Here is a 15213-nt window from a genome sequence, read left to right on the forward strand (position 1 = left end):
ATGGTAGTCCTCACACAGACAATGTGGACAGTTAGTTAGGTCTGTTTGTACGACTGGTTGTTTGCTGACATCAAGAACAAGTTTTATCAGCAGAGCAAAAGGGGATGAAAGAAACCCACCTTGAAAATGTACATAAGTGACTACCATATTTTTGAAGTGTGAGTAGATTTGTAATACAATATAAACATGCAGGTGAACAGAGCAGCATATATAATTTTAGTTATGTTACTTAAAACAATTAGAATCACTTTTATTCTCCTCGCAGAAATAAAGAACAATATATTTGAGGTTTGTGGTGGGATTGTATTCCTAAACCTACCTAGCTGAGTACTGTGCTTGATCTGATGAACAGTAAATCCATCCACAATGTTTTCTTGTGGATGAAAATTAAAAAGAATCCATTTCAACTATTGAAATCTATTTCAACTGTTAAAAACATGACATCAAACTCTGGCCAAGCCAACTCATTCTAAGCATCCCCTTACAGATGATTATAGGCTATGTTTGGCTCTGCTCCTTGCTGCACATGGAACAAGATGCTGTGGCTGATCCTCTAACCTATATGCTGTCGTAGTGGTCACAGAGTGGTTACGAAATTTCCCACGGCTCCAGATCTGTTGTGTGGATGCTGGACAAGTGGTAAGATGCTGTTTCCAGTCCTAAAGTTTAGCCTCATGCCAAGTTTATTTTTGGGTGACTTGTTCTGTAGAGAATTCCTCCCAGGCATTTGATATCCTTCGATGCTGTAGGAATTAGGTTAGGTGTCAACTGAAATCCACAGTCCTGTTGCTGTAATTGTAAACTGCTGAAGTTAAGTTGCAGACAGGAAGAATCAGCTACATAAATTCATCTTGACTCACACAGTACTTGGTAGACAGTAGAATAATATTTGATAAGAGCAAGGATGGCAGCACTTAGCTCTGAATTATATCTATGGAACTATTTCCTTTGAAGTTTAAGTATTAAAAGCACTAAGTCGTTGTGCACACCTGAGTTCATTATATTCATGTCTGCTTTCATAAATTCTGCATTTACCTCTGCAAACTTGAGTAAGATTCTGATAAGCGCAAAATATTGTAAAGTCAGCTTTGCATTCTCATAGTTAATGTTTTAATGTCTGTCTTCAGCTTTATGCTACCACAGATTTGGCAATTCACAGGCAAAGAATTTTTTTTTCCCAGCTCCCAATCATATTATAAGCTCCACAGGTTTATAAACAGCATTTATTCTGATGGCATTCTCTAATACAGAGAGTGAGTAGAAAGGTGCCTAACAAAAGAGATTTGCAACTCTCAAAGACAAATTTAGCACAGATAATTTCTAATAGAAGAAAGTTTTACTATATTGTGGGAGAAAATTTTCAACGGCTAACTGGCAACAGATCGCAATTGTATGAAAGCTTCTCTAAACTGTACATGGCAATCTTCTTGGGATTGCTGGAACTGAGCAATGATCCAGGGATATTCCTTGGAGAACTTTTCTTGGCATGCCCTGCTCTCAGCCCCCTCTAAACCTGGTCTTCACAAAGAAGTAGTGAAAAGAAAGGCATATGGAAATCTCTTCCAATTTGTCCTTGCAGTTGTCCTACAACTAACTGAACTTTAAGGGAAAGTTAGTTCCCGCTTTCTGGGAAGTAAAGCAGCCTCTGTGTGGAAGATGACCAGGAACACCCATTGTTGCACTGGAGGGGTTTCCTGGAATGAACGACCACAGTCCCTTTCTCTTCTTCCTAAGCAGATTTATTCATTAGTACCTGGTATTGCAGGCCACAGGCATTTAAAAATGCCTCATATACAAATGATGTGATTAGTTTTAGGAATCATGTCATCTTAATAAATATGAGTGCTGCTTTTCTGCCTTTTGGCAGTGCAAATACAGATATCCTTTTTAAGGTTTTATTTATTTATTTATTTTTATGAGAGAAAAGGGATTTACTTCATCTGTTTTATTATTTTTGCCAGTCGTTTCAACACCAGTTATTCAAGTTTACCTGCAGAACCAATGAGCATGGCATTCTTTTTCAAAATATGTGGAATGGAGTTCTCGGTTAAATACTGGTAGAGATTTCAAGAAAGGTAACATATAACAGGTTTCACACTAGAACAATTATCATCAAAACTATTTATAAGCAAGCACTAAATGAAATACAGCAAGTCCAGTGACCAGTTACAGCACAACCCTCATAACATGCATTGGAATCAGACAGACTTCACAAAAGAATTCCAGAGAGCAAGACTGAAATCAAATAATTTCCTTGTCAGATGAGAGCATCATAAAAATGCCCTCAGAGAAGAATTCAGGACCGTGGAGTACTGAACACCTCTGAAAATTTGAAGGTTTTAAAAAATACAGGGAAGTATGGAGAGCGATCAGAGCATTTGTAAAGGAGAAAGGGGATGCTCTAGAGTTCAAAATGCCTTTAAGGAAACTTAGCATAGTCAACCAGCAAAAGCTTGATTAGGAGAATTCTGTCGTAATATACTATAGACTTGGCAAACAGACCATCTTACATCAAGACATTTTTACCTTCTGAGAATTGCTTATCTCGGTTCAATTATAGTTTTGGACTGAACACAGAATTTTTAAGTTTGTACACTTGAATGGAATTTTTTTTAACACCCCTACAGCTGGCAGGCACTTCCATGGTGTTCAAATCCTGCCATGGAGAAGAAAGACTCTGTTGACTCCTATGGGCTCTGGTTCAGGCCCCCAAGCAACTGGACACCTCACTTAGTTGTCATTTCTCAAACCAGACTTCCAGAAGAAGCCTCGATAGGTAAGCATCTCTGTCCTCCTGTAGCTGAGTAGTCCAGGGCAAGGCCACCAAAGCTGAACTGATATGTCCACCCCACCACAACCTCTTCAGCAAAAAGCCAAAAAAAGGGTTAAATTCCCTAGATTGGACAAACAGGGCTATCAGCAACTCCTAAGCAAGAACTATGCTGTTCCTGATGCCTAATTCATATGGAAATGCTTGGCTTCAAATTATTGGTCTGTGTTGGTATGCAATCTCCTTTTAATCAAGTGACCAAGGCTGCTTTTTTTTTTATATATATATATATTTTTTTAATTCAGGCCTGGTAACAAACTATAATAATTCACTGAGAATACTTTTCAGGTAAAGGTCTCAAATACCATGTTTAAAATTTCACAAACCTCTTGTGAGGTAAGAATTAATAACTGGTTTGCATTTTGCTCCAGGGAGGCAAGATGCCATTCACAAATGTAGGCCTTGGTGTTTTGTCCAGTGTGAATACAAGGTAGCTGGTGTTGAGTTGCACATGTGTATTTTGCCTGCTAGTCACAAGCTTTAGCCATTGGGCTCTCCTGTCTGGAGTGATTGAGTGCTGCAGTCAAGGTGTACTACAGGCTGTATCACAGGTCTTTCAGAGGCAGGCTCTGGCCACCAGGCAGACTGGCTTTTGTTGTCTTTCTTGAGAATTTTTTTCCATAGTCCCTAGCTAATACCTGGAGGTTATAACAACCTAAGCAGTAAACAGAGTAAAATGCAGAACTCCTAATAATAGTCACACCGGACCGAAAAATACCAGCTTTAATCCTTTCTGTGGCCAGTCTCTATATCCAGCATCTATAAAACCTTATTACTGAAGTATTAAAATATAGCAGATGTTAGTCAAGCATTTCTACAGACTTAAAGCCATGCTTCCGTAACCCCTATTCCTCGTGGAGTAAGCAACTGGGGAATGGAAAAACTTTCTTGTGTGTTTTATGAAGGTAGTAACCCTTGAGTGAGATGTTTTAAGAGCAAGACAAGTTCTCTTCTGAGATGCTTAGCAGAGGAAGCCTCTGGAGGAAGTTGACGACCTGCTGCAGATGCTTGTGCTCTTCTACAGTTATCCCATCTCTTGGAGCTTGTTGGCTTAATAGTGGATCTGATGTCATTTGGGAATGCTTGCTTTGTTTTTGGCAAGTTCAACTCACTTGGCTTCTTGTGAGTTAGTGTGTTTGGATCGTCTACTTGTGTTGTTTGTACCGTGTTTCACCATGTGATTTCTTCTCATACTGCATTAAGCAACTCAACTAGTTATCTATCACATTTGTGCACAGGAATGTTGAGGCAAGCTTTATTTTTTCAAATACAAATACTAATCCATTAATTAAATGTTTATATACAATAAAAATCAGGAAATTATTTTCTGCCAAGAAGTATGTAGTATAAGAGTATAAAAGAGAGTATAAAAAAATATAAAAACTGTTGTTAAACTTGAACATCACTTTTCTTAAAATCATAGACTATTTATGTTCCTATATACAAAAAGTCAGTCGTATTCCTAGAACATGTTTAACATTTCTGAAACAGTTTTAACTCTTACAGGATTCTCCTTTCCTTATCTTTTTCTACATGCAGATTGATGTGCCCTCTTCAGGCACTGTTCTTGTACGTACAGATTGAGTCATCCATTCAGGGAATAGGAAACATGCTCGCACTCTGAGTCACTGGACAAATACAGAATGCCAAGCATAAAAAAATGTAGAAGAGTCTTTGCTTCAAAGAACTTTTGGAAATTGAATATTTCTTAACTATTACAAGCAGTTGTTGAGCAATTCTGACAAAACTGTAAAATTCATCACTGTCTTGAGGATAGGAAAAGGAGCAGTTCCAAGAACAGATGAACTAATGAAACCTAATTTTCTATAAATATCTATTTCATGATTATTGTCTTTGGTGTTTGAAGAGAATGAGAAGATTGATGGAAACTTGCTGCATTGCAGAACACTTCTCTCTGAGGGGACTTTCTGGTATCTAATGAGAATTATGCCAGTCTTTCTCACTGTGGACACATTAGTGGGGTGTCTGCTGAGATAAAATTTGTCAGTACACTCAAAAATTAAGGTGGGTAGACAGGTGGACACAGAGCACTACAGTTAGGCTAATCTACGTAGTCTCTGTTTCTTCTCAGAAAGCAGGTTAGAAGAGCCTTATATATTTGGTAACTGGCAGTCACCAAACTAGAAGTGGTGCCTGAAGCATTAGTAGTAGCAAGGAAGGAGGTGCTACTTGAAGAGAAACTCAGGGTGATCCTGTAATGCCTAACGTGCTGAAAGACAAAGCAATAAAGTCAGTCAGACAGTGATAAAGTTATTTGCCTGCATATGAATATATTCTTAATCTGTAAAACTGCATTACCTAATAAAGTAACAGTTTCATTCAGAGTCGAATGCAGCCTGGTAGCTTGCAGAGTAGTTTCCTGTATAAATGATAAAAGCAGTGAGAAACTGAACTGATCATCCTGGTTATGGAATGACCAAAACCAAACTGGGATGTTTCTGTTCAGTCACTGATCATTATTTGGGTACCTTTTTTCTTTTTAATTAACTTTTTATTATTATTATTTTACATAATTGCTATGAATAGCTTCTGAATTCAAGAGGCCATATGAGGTGCAAAGTTACCTGATACTATTTCTGATCATGAACAGCACTGCTCATATGTGCCTGAACTCTTGTCTGCATGACAGTATGGACTGGATAGAGTAAGGAGTCTCTTCCTTTTGGGGTAGAATAACACTCAGCTTCTTACTCTAGTCAGAACACTGCAGATAGTGTAATTGTACCAGTGCTGTTTAGTGTGTGCTAATTGGTTTGGCAAGGATGACAAAGATTTAAAACAACCTGCATAAAATCTGATGGGAACATGACATGAAATTTGGAGGAAGGGCCTAGAAACTGGCCAGGTTGTAGAGAGGTGGAGCATCACCAGAGCTATTTCTCTTAATGCGATGTTTAATTTCGTGAGTTTGGACCCCTCTTTGTAGATTATCTAGCAAGCAGACATAAAACAAGACTCAGTTGTGTACTACATGTGAGCTGCTCTAAGGCTTGAAATGGTGAGGTGTATTTCAGACAGTAAAAAGATTATTGCTTGTATAAAGATCTCAGCAGAAAGCCAGCTGCAGTGCCATGTACTCATGATATGATATGCCTGTGAGATTTGTCTCTGATGAAATAGTATTAATAACCTGATCTCCCGTGGGAAGACTCTGGGAGTGTGAAAATTACAAAGCATGGAACCATCTGGAATAAACTTTTCAGATTGCTTGTAAAATTGTACTTAAAGTTGGGGAAATTAATCTTCCCCACAACAGGTTTTCCTTTTGTTTCCTTTCTCCTCCCAAGGCTTTTCATTTCAGCATTTCCAAAGATAGCAATTTAAAACCCTGTGGAAGAAGCCAGGCCACTCACTGCTGATGAAAGTGTTGAACGAGACACAATTCTGGAACCTGGCCACAAGTCACAGTGCATTTCATCTAGCAAGGCTCAGAGTGTTTTCTCGATGCTGTTAATTACACAAGGCCTTGAAAGAAGAGAGCGACTATGTTAAATAAAAATCCAGGCTCTCTAGAAACTGGGAGCTATTTTCTCTCTCCCTCCGCTGTGAATATGAAGTCCTCTGTCACTCTCTTACCCTAGAGAATTGCTAGCAGCTCCACAAGCTCGTGAGCATCCTGGGGGGCTGCTGGCCCCGCTGCCAGCCACCCCAAACAGCTCAGCCCAGGAGCAGCGACACCAGCAAACACAGAGCAAAACAGCCTGCTGGTTGCCTGTGTGCACCTATGCAGACTTGCGCTGCTATTTGAATGTGCACTCTGCAAATACTGGCAGTACCACCCAGACTTCATTAGCCTAAGGTGATCAGTACATTTCTGTGCATGGGAGTGTCTGCATTTTATGTATCACTACGGCTTGCCTGGGTGTGTATATATTTGTTTGTGTGCTTGCCCTGTAATGATACAACCTATCTTGCATGTATATTTCAAAATATTTTATAAAGTGAGTGTAGGTACCATTATCTACACCACACAGCAGAGGAAACTGAAGCGGAGGGTCGGAGGTTATACCCTTTGCTGAAGGATGCAGAGCAAGTCATTGGCAGGCTGGGACACCAGATTTCTGGCACAAAGCCTGCAGTCTCCACTATGCCATGTTACTTTCTGTGCTTATTCATTTTAGGAAGCATTATGAATTGTAGATTATCTAACATGCATTCATTCTGTTGTTTTCAGAAAGCCCCATGGCACTGGAGAGAGGAAATTTTATTTCTTTGCCTAGTGACCTTTGCCACTGCTGCTGCTACTGACAGCAAGACGAGATCAGCAACAATTTGCATTGACTAAAGTCTGACCTGCAACTAGCAGCTAGCAAGAGCACTTATGCATCCTTTAGCAAATGTTTGATGGAGTGACCTGCCAAGTCCAGCTGCATTCACTTCCAGTGACCATCGCAGGTGGTCAGAGACCCAATTATGACCTGGAATGTTAAACTAGAGTCCTGCAGAGGACCTGATCCAGCAATTAGTCCAGATCTCTGCTGTGCTGCAGGTTTATTTACAGTGATCACTTGCATATATTCATTCTGGAAATGATTAGTTTTGTTTAGTATAGTAAAGATTAATGGAGAGCAAGTTTTTTTGTTGTTTGGCAACTTTCAGGTTTTGAATATGAGTGCACTTTTTCATTCAGAATAAAAACTTTTCACCAGATTTTTCAGTGAAAGTTTGAAAGAATCTCTTCCTGGAGCGACAGATACTGTCCATGATGCATTCTTTTAATCTTTAGGCACAATAGTAAAGGAAGTCTAGAAACAAAAATAATTCCTAACCAATAAATTGAAGAATCTAATCTTCAAAATGTCTGAAACAGACCAGAAGGAATATTTTGGATTTGTTCAAAATTTTGGGGAAAGTTGAAACAGCACGATGCATTTTCAGTAAGGCCTATTCTGCACTTCTCACAGAAAGCTAAAATTTACATGACAAATGTGCCCACCTCCGAAGTAGACTATAAACTGAGAGAACCAAACAAATAAATCACTTTGCAAGAGACAAGTACTTTCCTTTGGTCTTTTTTTAGACTGCAAGCCCCTTAGGGCAGGGATAGTCTTCTTTTTATATCATCTATCAGGCCAACCCACTGCTGAAACTCCAGAAGAAATAGTTTCTACCAGACTTGATTCACATCATAAAATCAGCTTGTGCCCTCTTGTTGACACCTCTACATAAATAGGAACTGCACAGATATTTAGACTGGATGTTGTTTCATTTCAAGTGAAGGTAGACAATACTGTGCAGACTGCGGCATTTGCTCATTTAAATAATGTTTTTTATTCCTTTCTCAGCTCTCTCAATCACATTTGAACATCTCACTGTAGGTTGTGAAATGCAAGCAATACATGAAATTAAAGTGGTCAAAGAACCTAAGTATACTTTTGTGATATATTACATGAGTTGATTTCAACACTCACCTGTCTTTAGGCTGTGCAGTGAAAAAAGTTCAGTCACACTAAAAATAAGTAAGAAAAATAAGAGAGTTTTTTTATGTGAAGATAAGGTGGACAAGCTTGAAACAAACTCCATTCCTTCTCCTTCCCTCTCTGCCTTTCTGCCACCCCTTCAGTACCACCCCCCTCACCCCCCCATACACACACAAAAATCAATTACAAACATAATTCATGAGGCTACAATCTGATGAGTTTGATCTATTCTTTTGTAGTGGTGCTAGCAGACAGGTTGGACCACTGGGCATAGAGAACAGAGCAGTTTCTGATTTACTTTACGCTCTGCTTTTCTACAGTAAAACAATGTACGTCCAGAAGTCCTCAAAGATATAATGCTGTCTCTTTTCTTTCTCTGCCATAGCAAACTGTTTTATGAAATCTGCTGCTTGAGATGAAGGAATGTCAGGCAACAAACATTGCTGGTCCTAAGTATCCTTGTCTTTTGTGAAACTGTTGGGATCTGTGGCAGTGTGCCTATGGCGGACAGTCTCCCAGTACTGCTTGACACTAATGCCTCTGCACGTGGATGTACGCATGGACAGGTTTGATAAGGAAAGAGAGGAGTGCATTCTTTAAATAACCTGTCAGTATCTTGTTCCAGCAATTTGATGGAAAATAAAGTGAAGAGTTTGTCCTACAGCCATGTAAATCAACAGGGTTGTGTTAACTTGGGCAAGCTTTAATACAGACTGAAGTGCTCTGCATGGCTTTCCTTATTTTGCTCATTGTTATGCAGTGTTTCCCTAATATCATGCATACATTTTGTGAAGCAGAGATTTACATATTCAATATTATTAAGATAGTGCTCCACATTAAAGGCTGGATTCCGAAGCCTTTACTCATGATCAGTAGGTCACTCCTCTGTGAGTAATACCTTGGAGAACAAGGAAGCTCCTAGTGAAATGAAGCACTATTTAACACGGGGTCAAGCTTTAGAGCCTATCCCTATAACATTAGGGACAAATGTTGTCTCTTTCCCTCCTGTTCTTCTGTACTACAGATTCTGGCTGGGTCTGCATCACACAAGAGTGATTTACACAGCCAACTACAAGAAACATGTGGGTGGCAGCCTGGTATCAGAGCTGAACTGGGGGAACACAACACAAATATCGCCCATCTCTCATGGATATCTCAGAAGGCCCTTAGATGCCTGTCTCTCCTCAATTATTTTCTGTAGATTGATGAGCATGTGGCCCACTCCATGAGCTCAGTGAGAGAGCAGCACCTGAGGGGGCACCAGGGAAATTCACTCCCTTCTATTCAAAACAAGCTCTGGTGGTGGTGGATGAAGGCCATTCCCTCACCAGGGGAAAGAGAAGAGCTGTACTGTATATGCAAACACCTGAGAAGGTGGGAAAGAGTGCCTAAGGACTTCCACTTTTGCTTTCCAGCTTCAGTTCAGTATAATGGGAGATCAGCTGTACCATGTCAAACAAAAAACTGATGTTTCCGTGACAATTCTCCCATCACCCCCACCTCCCAAAAGCTGCTGCAGTGTTAGACCTTTTTGGAGAGACTAATTGAATTTGTGTCCTTGTATTTAACAGTCCTCAATGAATTTGAACGCTCTGATGAATTCATATTTTTTGCTAACGTCTGTCATGACATGCTGTGTTGATGAACTCCAGAGCTAAGCTGGGCACTGAGTGCAAAATCACAGCTTTGATAAAATAATGTTGCTCCTGACTGTGGGCTACGGGGCCTCCAGGAGGTGACCCGTGACCTCTGCTCTTCTTGGGTAAGTGTTGGCAGCATGAGTTTCCCAACATCCTGGCCCTGTCCCCAGCAAAACTTGTAGCAACCCTGTTGCTATTTGGGTGGGATGTAGTTATCAGCATCAGACCCAGATTTATAAAGATACTGAAGGATTTGTTTCCTACTAGAATCAGTGCTAGGATCCTCACTATCTTCTTAAAAAAATAAAATAAAATAAAATAAAATAAAATAAAATAAAATAAAATAAAATAAAATAAAATAAAATAAATGAAATGAAATGAAATGAAATGAAATGAAATAAAATAAAATAAAATAAAATAAAATAAAATAAAATAAAATAAAATAAAATAAAGATCTGTGCTGTGTTGCATATGAAGTCTAATCTGCTGGCTTTGAGTTGAGGCATATTGGTGAAACATTGGAAGAGAGCTTGCAGGACCTGTTATACTTGTTCTGTGAATAAGACAAGGCTTTCTATTTCCCAGACTATCATTCTGACAAATTTTACAGGCACTAAAATAAACAAGTACCTTTCCTAGGAAATGCTGCTATTAAAAATGGTCTGACCGGATTTATTTTTTTTAAAGATGGGAAGAGGCTCAAACACATCATTCCACTCTGATTACCAATGGAGGGGAATTATTTGTCTGTTTAGGAGTTGCCTGTAGGCTCATGTGCAACCATTATGCAGTTAAACCCATCTGAGCTCATTGCCCTCTTTCACACTGGGCTCTCTCTGAGCAGGCATAAGCGGGTTCCACATCTGTACTGACTGCAGCTGGAGCTTACAGCCTCTGTCCCTGCTCCCCCAAACATACAAACCACCGGCCTCCCCCAAGCTTTCACCCTGCTTTTAACCCCTCCTAGAAAATGAAGTGTCAGATGTTCGTATTAATGTAGTGGTTAACCAGCCTGTGGTAAGAAACCTTTACCCGACTGGCTTGATTTATACAGCACTCGTCACCACACCAGCAATTAAGAGAGAACAGAACAGCAATACTGATGCCATATTGCATCGACTTCGCCATCTTTTGATTTCAGGGATAAAACACCGCTCAAGAAATGAGAGTGCAGCGGGTCTTTCAAACAGCAAACACCCTCTTGGGAATACCAAACCAAAATTATGGTGAAAGGTCACAGTTTTAAGCGTATTTAACATTCCTAAAACCTGACCTGGCTGCAAAGCACCACGTAGACATTAAGTGTTTATTTCTAACAATGACACTATTTGTGCTACCTGTTGTCCCTATTTTGCAGGGGGGAGGTTGGGCTGAGGCAGGCTTACAGCTTAAAAGGCCCTGGATCCTAGTTCAGCCTTCAAGTTTTCAGTCTGCAGAGGAAGATTTTCCTTCTTTGGGAAAACTTTTTTTTTTTCCCCCCACTTTTTGTACTTGTACGGCACACGGGTCTCCCAGAAAGGCAGTGACAAGCTCCCACTTGTGTTCCTGAGTGTTTCCATTGTAATGCTTATTTTCCTTTTGCTGCTTTCTCTCTGCTAAGTAAAGCCTGGCGTTCAAGTAAGGTCAATCTTCTGATTCTTGAGAAACTGGAAAAGAAATGTGACCTCCTTGGTTTCTTTTCCCAAGGGGAGTCTGTGTGAGCCGGCCGACTCTGCAGGGAAGCCCTCTGACTTCTGTGTGGGCTTGCTCAAGTAGGTCTGGCTTCTGTTGTACTTTATGTTAGCTCAGGGGTGAGATGCAGCGATAAAAACAGAGGTCAGGAGCAGATCTGTGAATGACAAACATCAGGATCATGCAGCGCATATGCCTCTCCCATTAGCCATAACAACTTTCTTAACCTTGGACCACACTGATGTCCTGATATAGTCTCTTTAAACTTAAAAAAAAAAAGCCTCTAGAGATTTCAGACATACTATAACGTGCTCCAATTCAAATAAGGTCATGGAGTTGCATTCTCTAAACCTGTCATTATTACTGAGGTGCTAGCAAGGACATCAAGGTCACATTTCGACTGTTTCAAGTCAGGCCATTGCAGCTTCTTGCCATCTTCCTCTTTTTCAGCCTGGAAGGAAGATTCATGCAGTCACTCAGTCTATCAGTCCCTGTCCCTGTTAACTAATTCTAACCAAATTCCATGGAAGAGTAAGGACATTGCAAACCTTGTGAAACCTGACAGTAGGTAGAGACAAGAGGATACAGCCCGCAGCAGCTCTCTGCTCTGTTGCCATCAGCCCACATGGCCAATTAACATGCATCTGTCTCCGCACAGGTTTGCTCCAATCCTGCTGGCATTGCAGGGTACAAGAGGGTATTGCAGATGACAAAGAGCAAAGGAAGAAAGCACAGTCTTTTGAAAGACACCAGACAGCAATAGTTTCATTGCTCAGAGACCCAGGCACTTGCTTTCCTTCTGCTGTTACCATATAGAAAACAGGCAAGATTTTAAACCACTCATCCTTTTGCAGACTTGTCTGCAATTCAACAAGATCCTCATCTCAAATTAATAAATTAGGCAATGTGAGTAATAAAGAGGCATTTGATCACCCAAATAAACCAGAAAAGCTGAAGTACCAGTTTGCACAAGCAAGTGCTCACTGGCTGAGTGAGGTCTAGGCAGTGTAGCGTGAATGCATGAAGGAAGAAGATTATTGAAGTTTAAATTGATAAAACCTTGAGAAAGCTTGAGTCATCAGTGATAAATTTCTGTGTCTTCAGAGGAAATCGGTTTTAAAGGAAAAGGAGCTGTTTTAGGATGTATTTAAAGTATCAAATTGCATGTATTTATGCCCAAGTCACTTTCCCACTCCCACAGACCGGGAATAGAAGTTGTGGTCCTCGTTTGCCTTTTTGAAAACTGCAGCATCAGTTCTTTTACAGTAAAATAAGCAGTGAGCTCAGGAAGGAAGTAGGTCTGGAGAAGTTAATGTTTTTGTGATGGGTCTGATTTTTTCAATTGAATTGGGTCCCCAGATCTGCAGAAGTGGCTGGGAAAGGAAGTAGTACATAAAATGAAATTATGAGGAGCTTGTAGTTATGGAGCTGCTTACAAAGACGTGGTGATGGAGAATCTGATGTAGCCTACCCAGTTTGACCCATCTAAAAACAGAAAATGTCAGGAGACAGTTTGCTTTATTTTCCTATATTCCTGGGCTGCTTTCTGGTATGCTTTCCATTATATCAGGATATTGTGTTCATACCAGTGGTGCAGGATATCGCACGTTGGTAGCTGGGGGGTCTGATGGAAGCTGAGAGTGTGCACATGGAATTGATTAGAGGTTAGCTTCCTCTCAGTGGCAAGTCACGTGGGTATTTTAACATCTGAACCTGGGTCTGGAGGAGAGGAAGCTGTGGAGACAGCTATATCTTAATTACCTCTGTAAGGTTTACTGAAATGCTCAGAGAATTGCTCATCTGTCTGAACAGAAAGGGAGTTACTGCTGTCAAAGCTGCTGGGAGCTCAAGAAATAAATACCAGGGAGCTGAGATCAAACAGATATCCTGAGGTGTGCTGGGGACCATGTTATAAATAGGGAGGAACAAAAAGCACAGAGCATTCAGGTGACCCCTTTCAACCCTTCTTTGTATCCATGTTTTGACAGCAGCTAAAAAGTGATGTCAGCCTTTGATTATCTGGTCTGTGGATTAACTAACTTTCCCTCCATCCTGTAGTGGCACTCAATTCCTGAGGATGCAGTGGCTAGCCCTGGATCCTGCCCTGCCCACTGCTGTGTGCTGCCAGACCAGCTCTGCAGAGCTCTCATGCTGTTCTCAAAGGTGGATGCATCCAGTCTTTTGTTTTCATTACAGGTCTTTTGTATGTTTTGTATTACCCATGGTTACTTCATCTAGCTTATCTCTCAAATTCCCTGGGTTACGAGGAAGCTCTTCGCATTCTCATCCCACCACCGTTTTCATACTGAGCGGTTTTCTAGGTAACCTGTAAAGGTCTGGTTTGGTTTATATTCTGGGTTTGCGGTCAGCCCAGGCTGGAAACCTGAGAGACTGATGTTTGGATCCTGGTCCAATCTTGCCTTTTACAGATTAAAACTTATATAGGAAAACAATTTTTATTTTATTTTATTTTATTTTATTTTATTTTATTTTATTTTATTTTATTTTATTTTTTATAATTGTGGTCAACAGGGGCAATGGCAAAGACAAAACAAGGGGAAGCAAAAAAGGAAGAGTGCAAACAAAACCCATTTGCAGAAGCATTTTGGTGTCGATCAGACACGTGCTTTTGAATGTAATTTCCACTTACGCTTTGATTCCCTTTGTGGTGCTGCCTTGGGGTGCACAAGCTGGGTTTCTTCCAGATCAAACTAAACAGAAAGGTGCACTTCAGGTGCAGACGTAGCACACCCCAACCACTAATAGACATTCAGTCTATCGTATGATGCTGGAGGCAATCTGAACTAAAATGTGCAGGAACAGGGACAATGTCAGAGCCTCTGTACCAGATATTTTACTTTACAGATCCAATCCTCCAATGCCACATTACCTGCTCAAATCTTAGCTTTCAATATTGTGTATTGCTACATTGACCAAGTTGCAGTAAGACATTCCTTAGGGGCATTTACCTTCACTCCTCCTCATTAGAAAATAAAGATATCATTGCTGGGAAGCCAGGCTCTTTGCAGCCTCTCTGGTCTCCACAACCTGTTTTTCCACTCAGTCCCATTTGCTGAATCTCTCCAACCTGTTGCAGAAAGCATCTACATGAGAAAGACTTCGGAAGTTACAGCTATCATAAAGGCAAAAGGAGACTGGTTGCTTGGCATATTCTTAGGGGATTTGTCTCAGCACAGTTGCAATCTCTGTGATATAATTTAATCATACTGAATTGTTCAGTGTTTGCTACATATGTCTTTATTATTTAGCTATACAGTTCTAAATAAAATGTGATAGATTTTTTTTAAGCATTACGACTTCTTTTGCTTAAAATAGAAATCACCATCTACTTTATGGTTAAAATGCTTTGGGGACACAATCTTAAACTACATGAGAGAAAAAATCCTTTTCCCATTCTCTTCAGTGACAGCTTTGCTATTGAACCAAGATTTCATGTGGAAAACACAAGGTAATGATTTAAATGGCATTTCTCTGGAGTCACAGCTAAACAACAAGCAATGAAGTGTCTATGATTGTTAGGGTGCTTATTATAGTAAAGAGCTGGGAGAATAGAACTGATGATCATCTTTGCTTTTTTTGGCTAGAAAGTAAAATTTGCCTACTGAGATAC

Source organism: Anser cygnoides, chromosome 2 (assembly GCF_040182565.1).
Source record: "Anser cygnoides isolate HZ-2024a breed goose chromosome 2, Taihu_goose_T2T_genome, whole genome shotgun sequence".
Taxonomy (NCBI): Eukaryota; Metazoa; Chordata; class Aves; order Anseriformes; family Anatidae; genus Anser; species Anser cygnoides.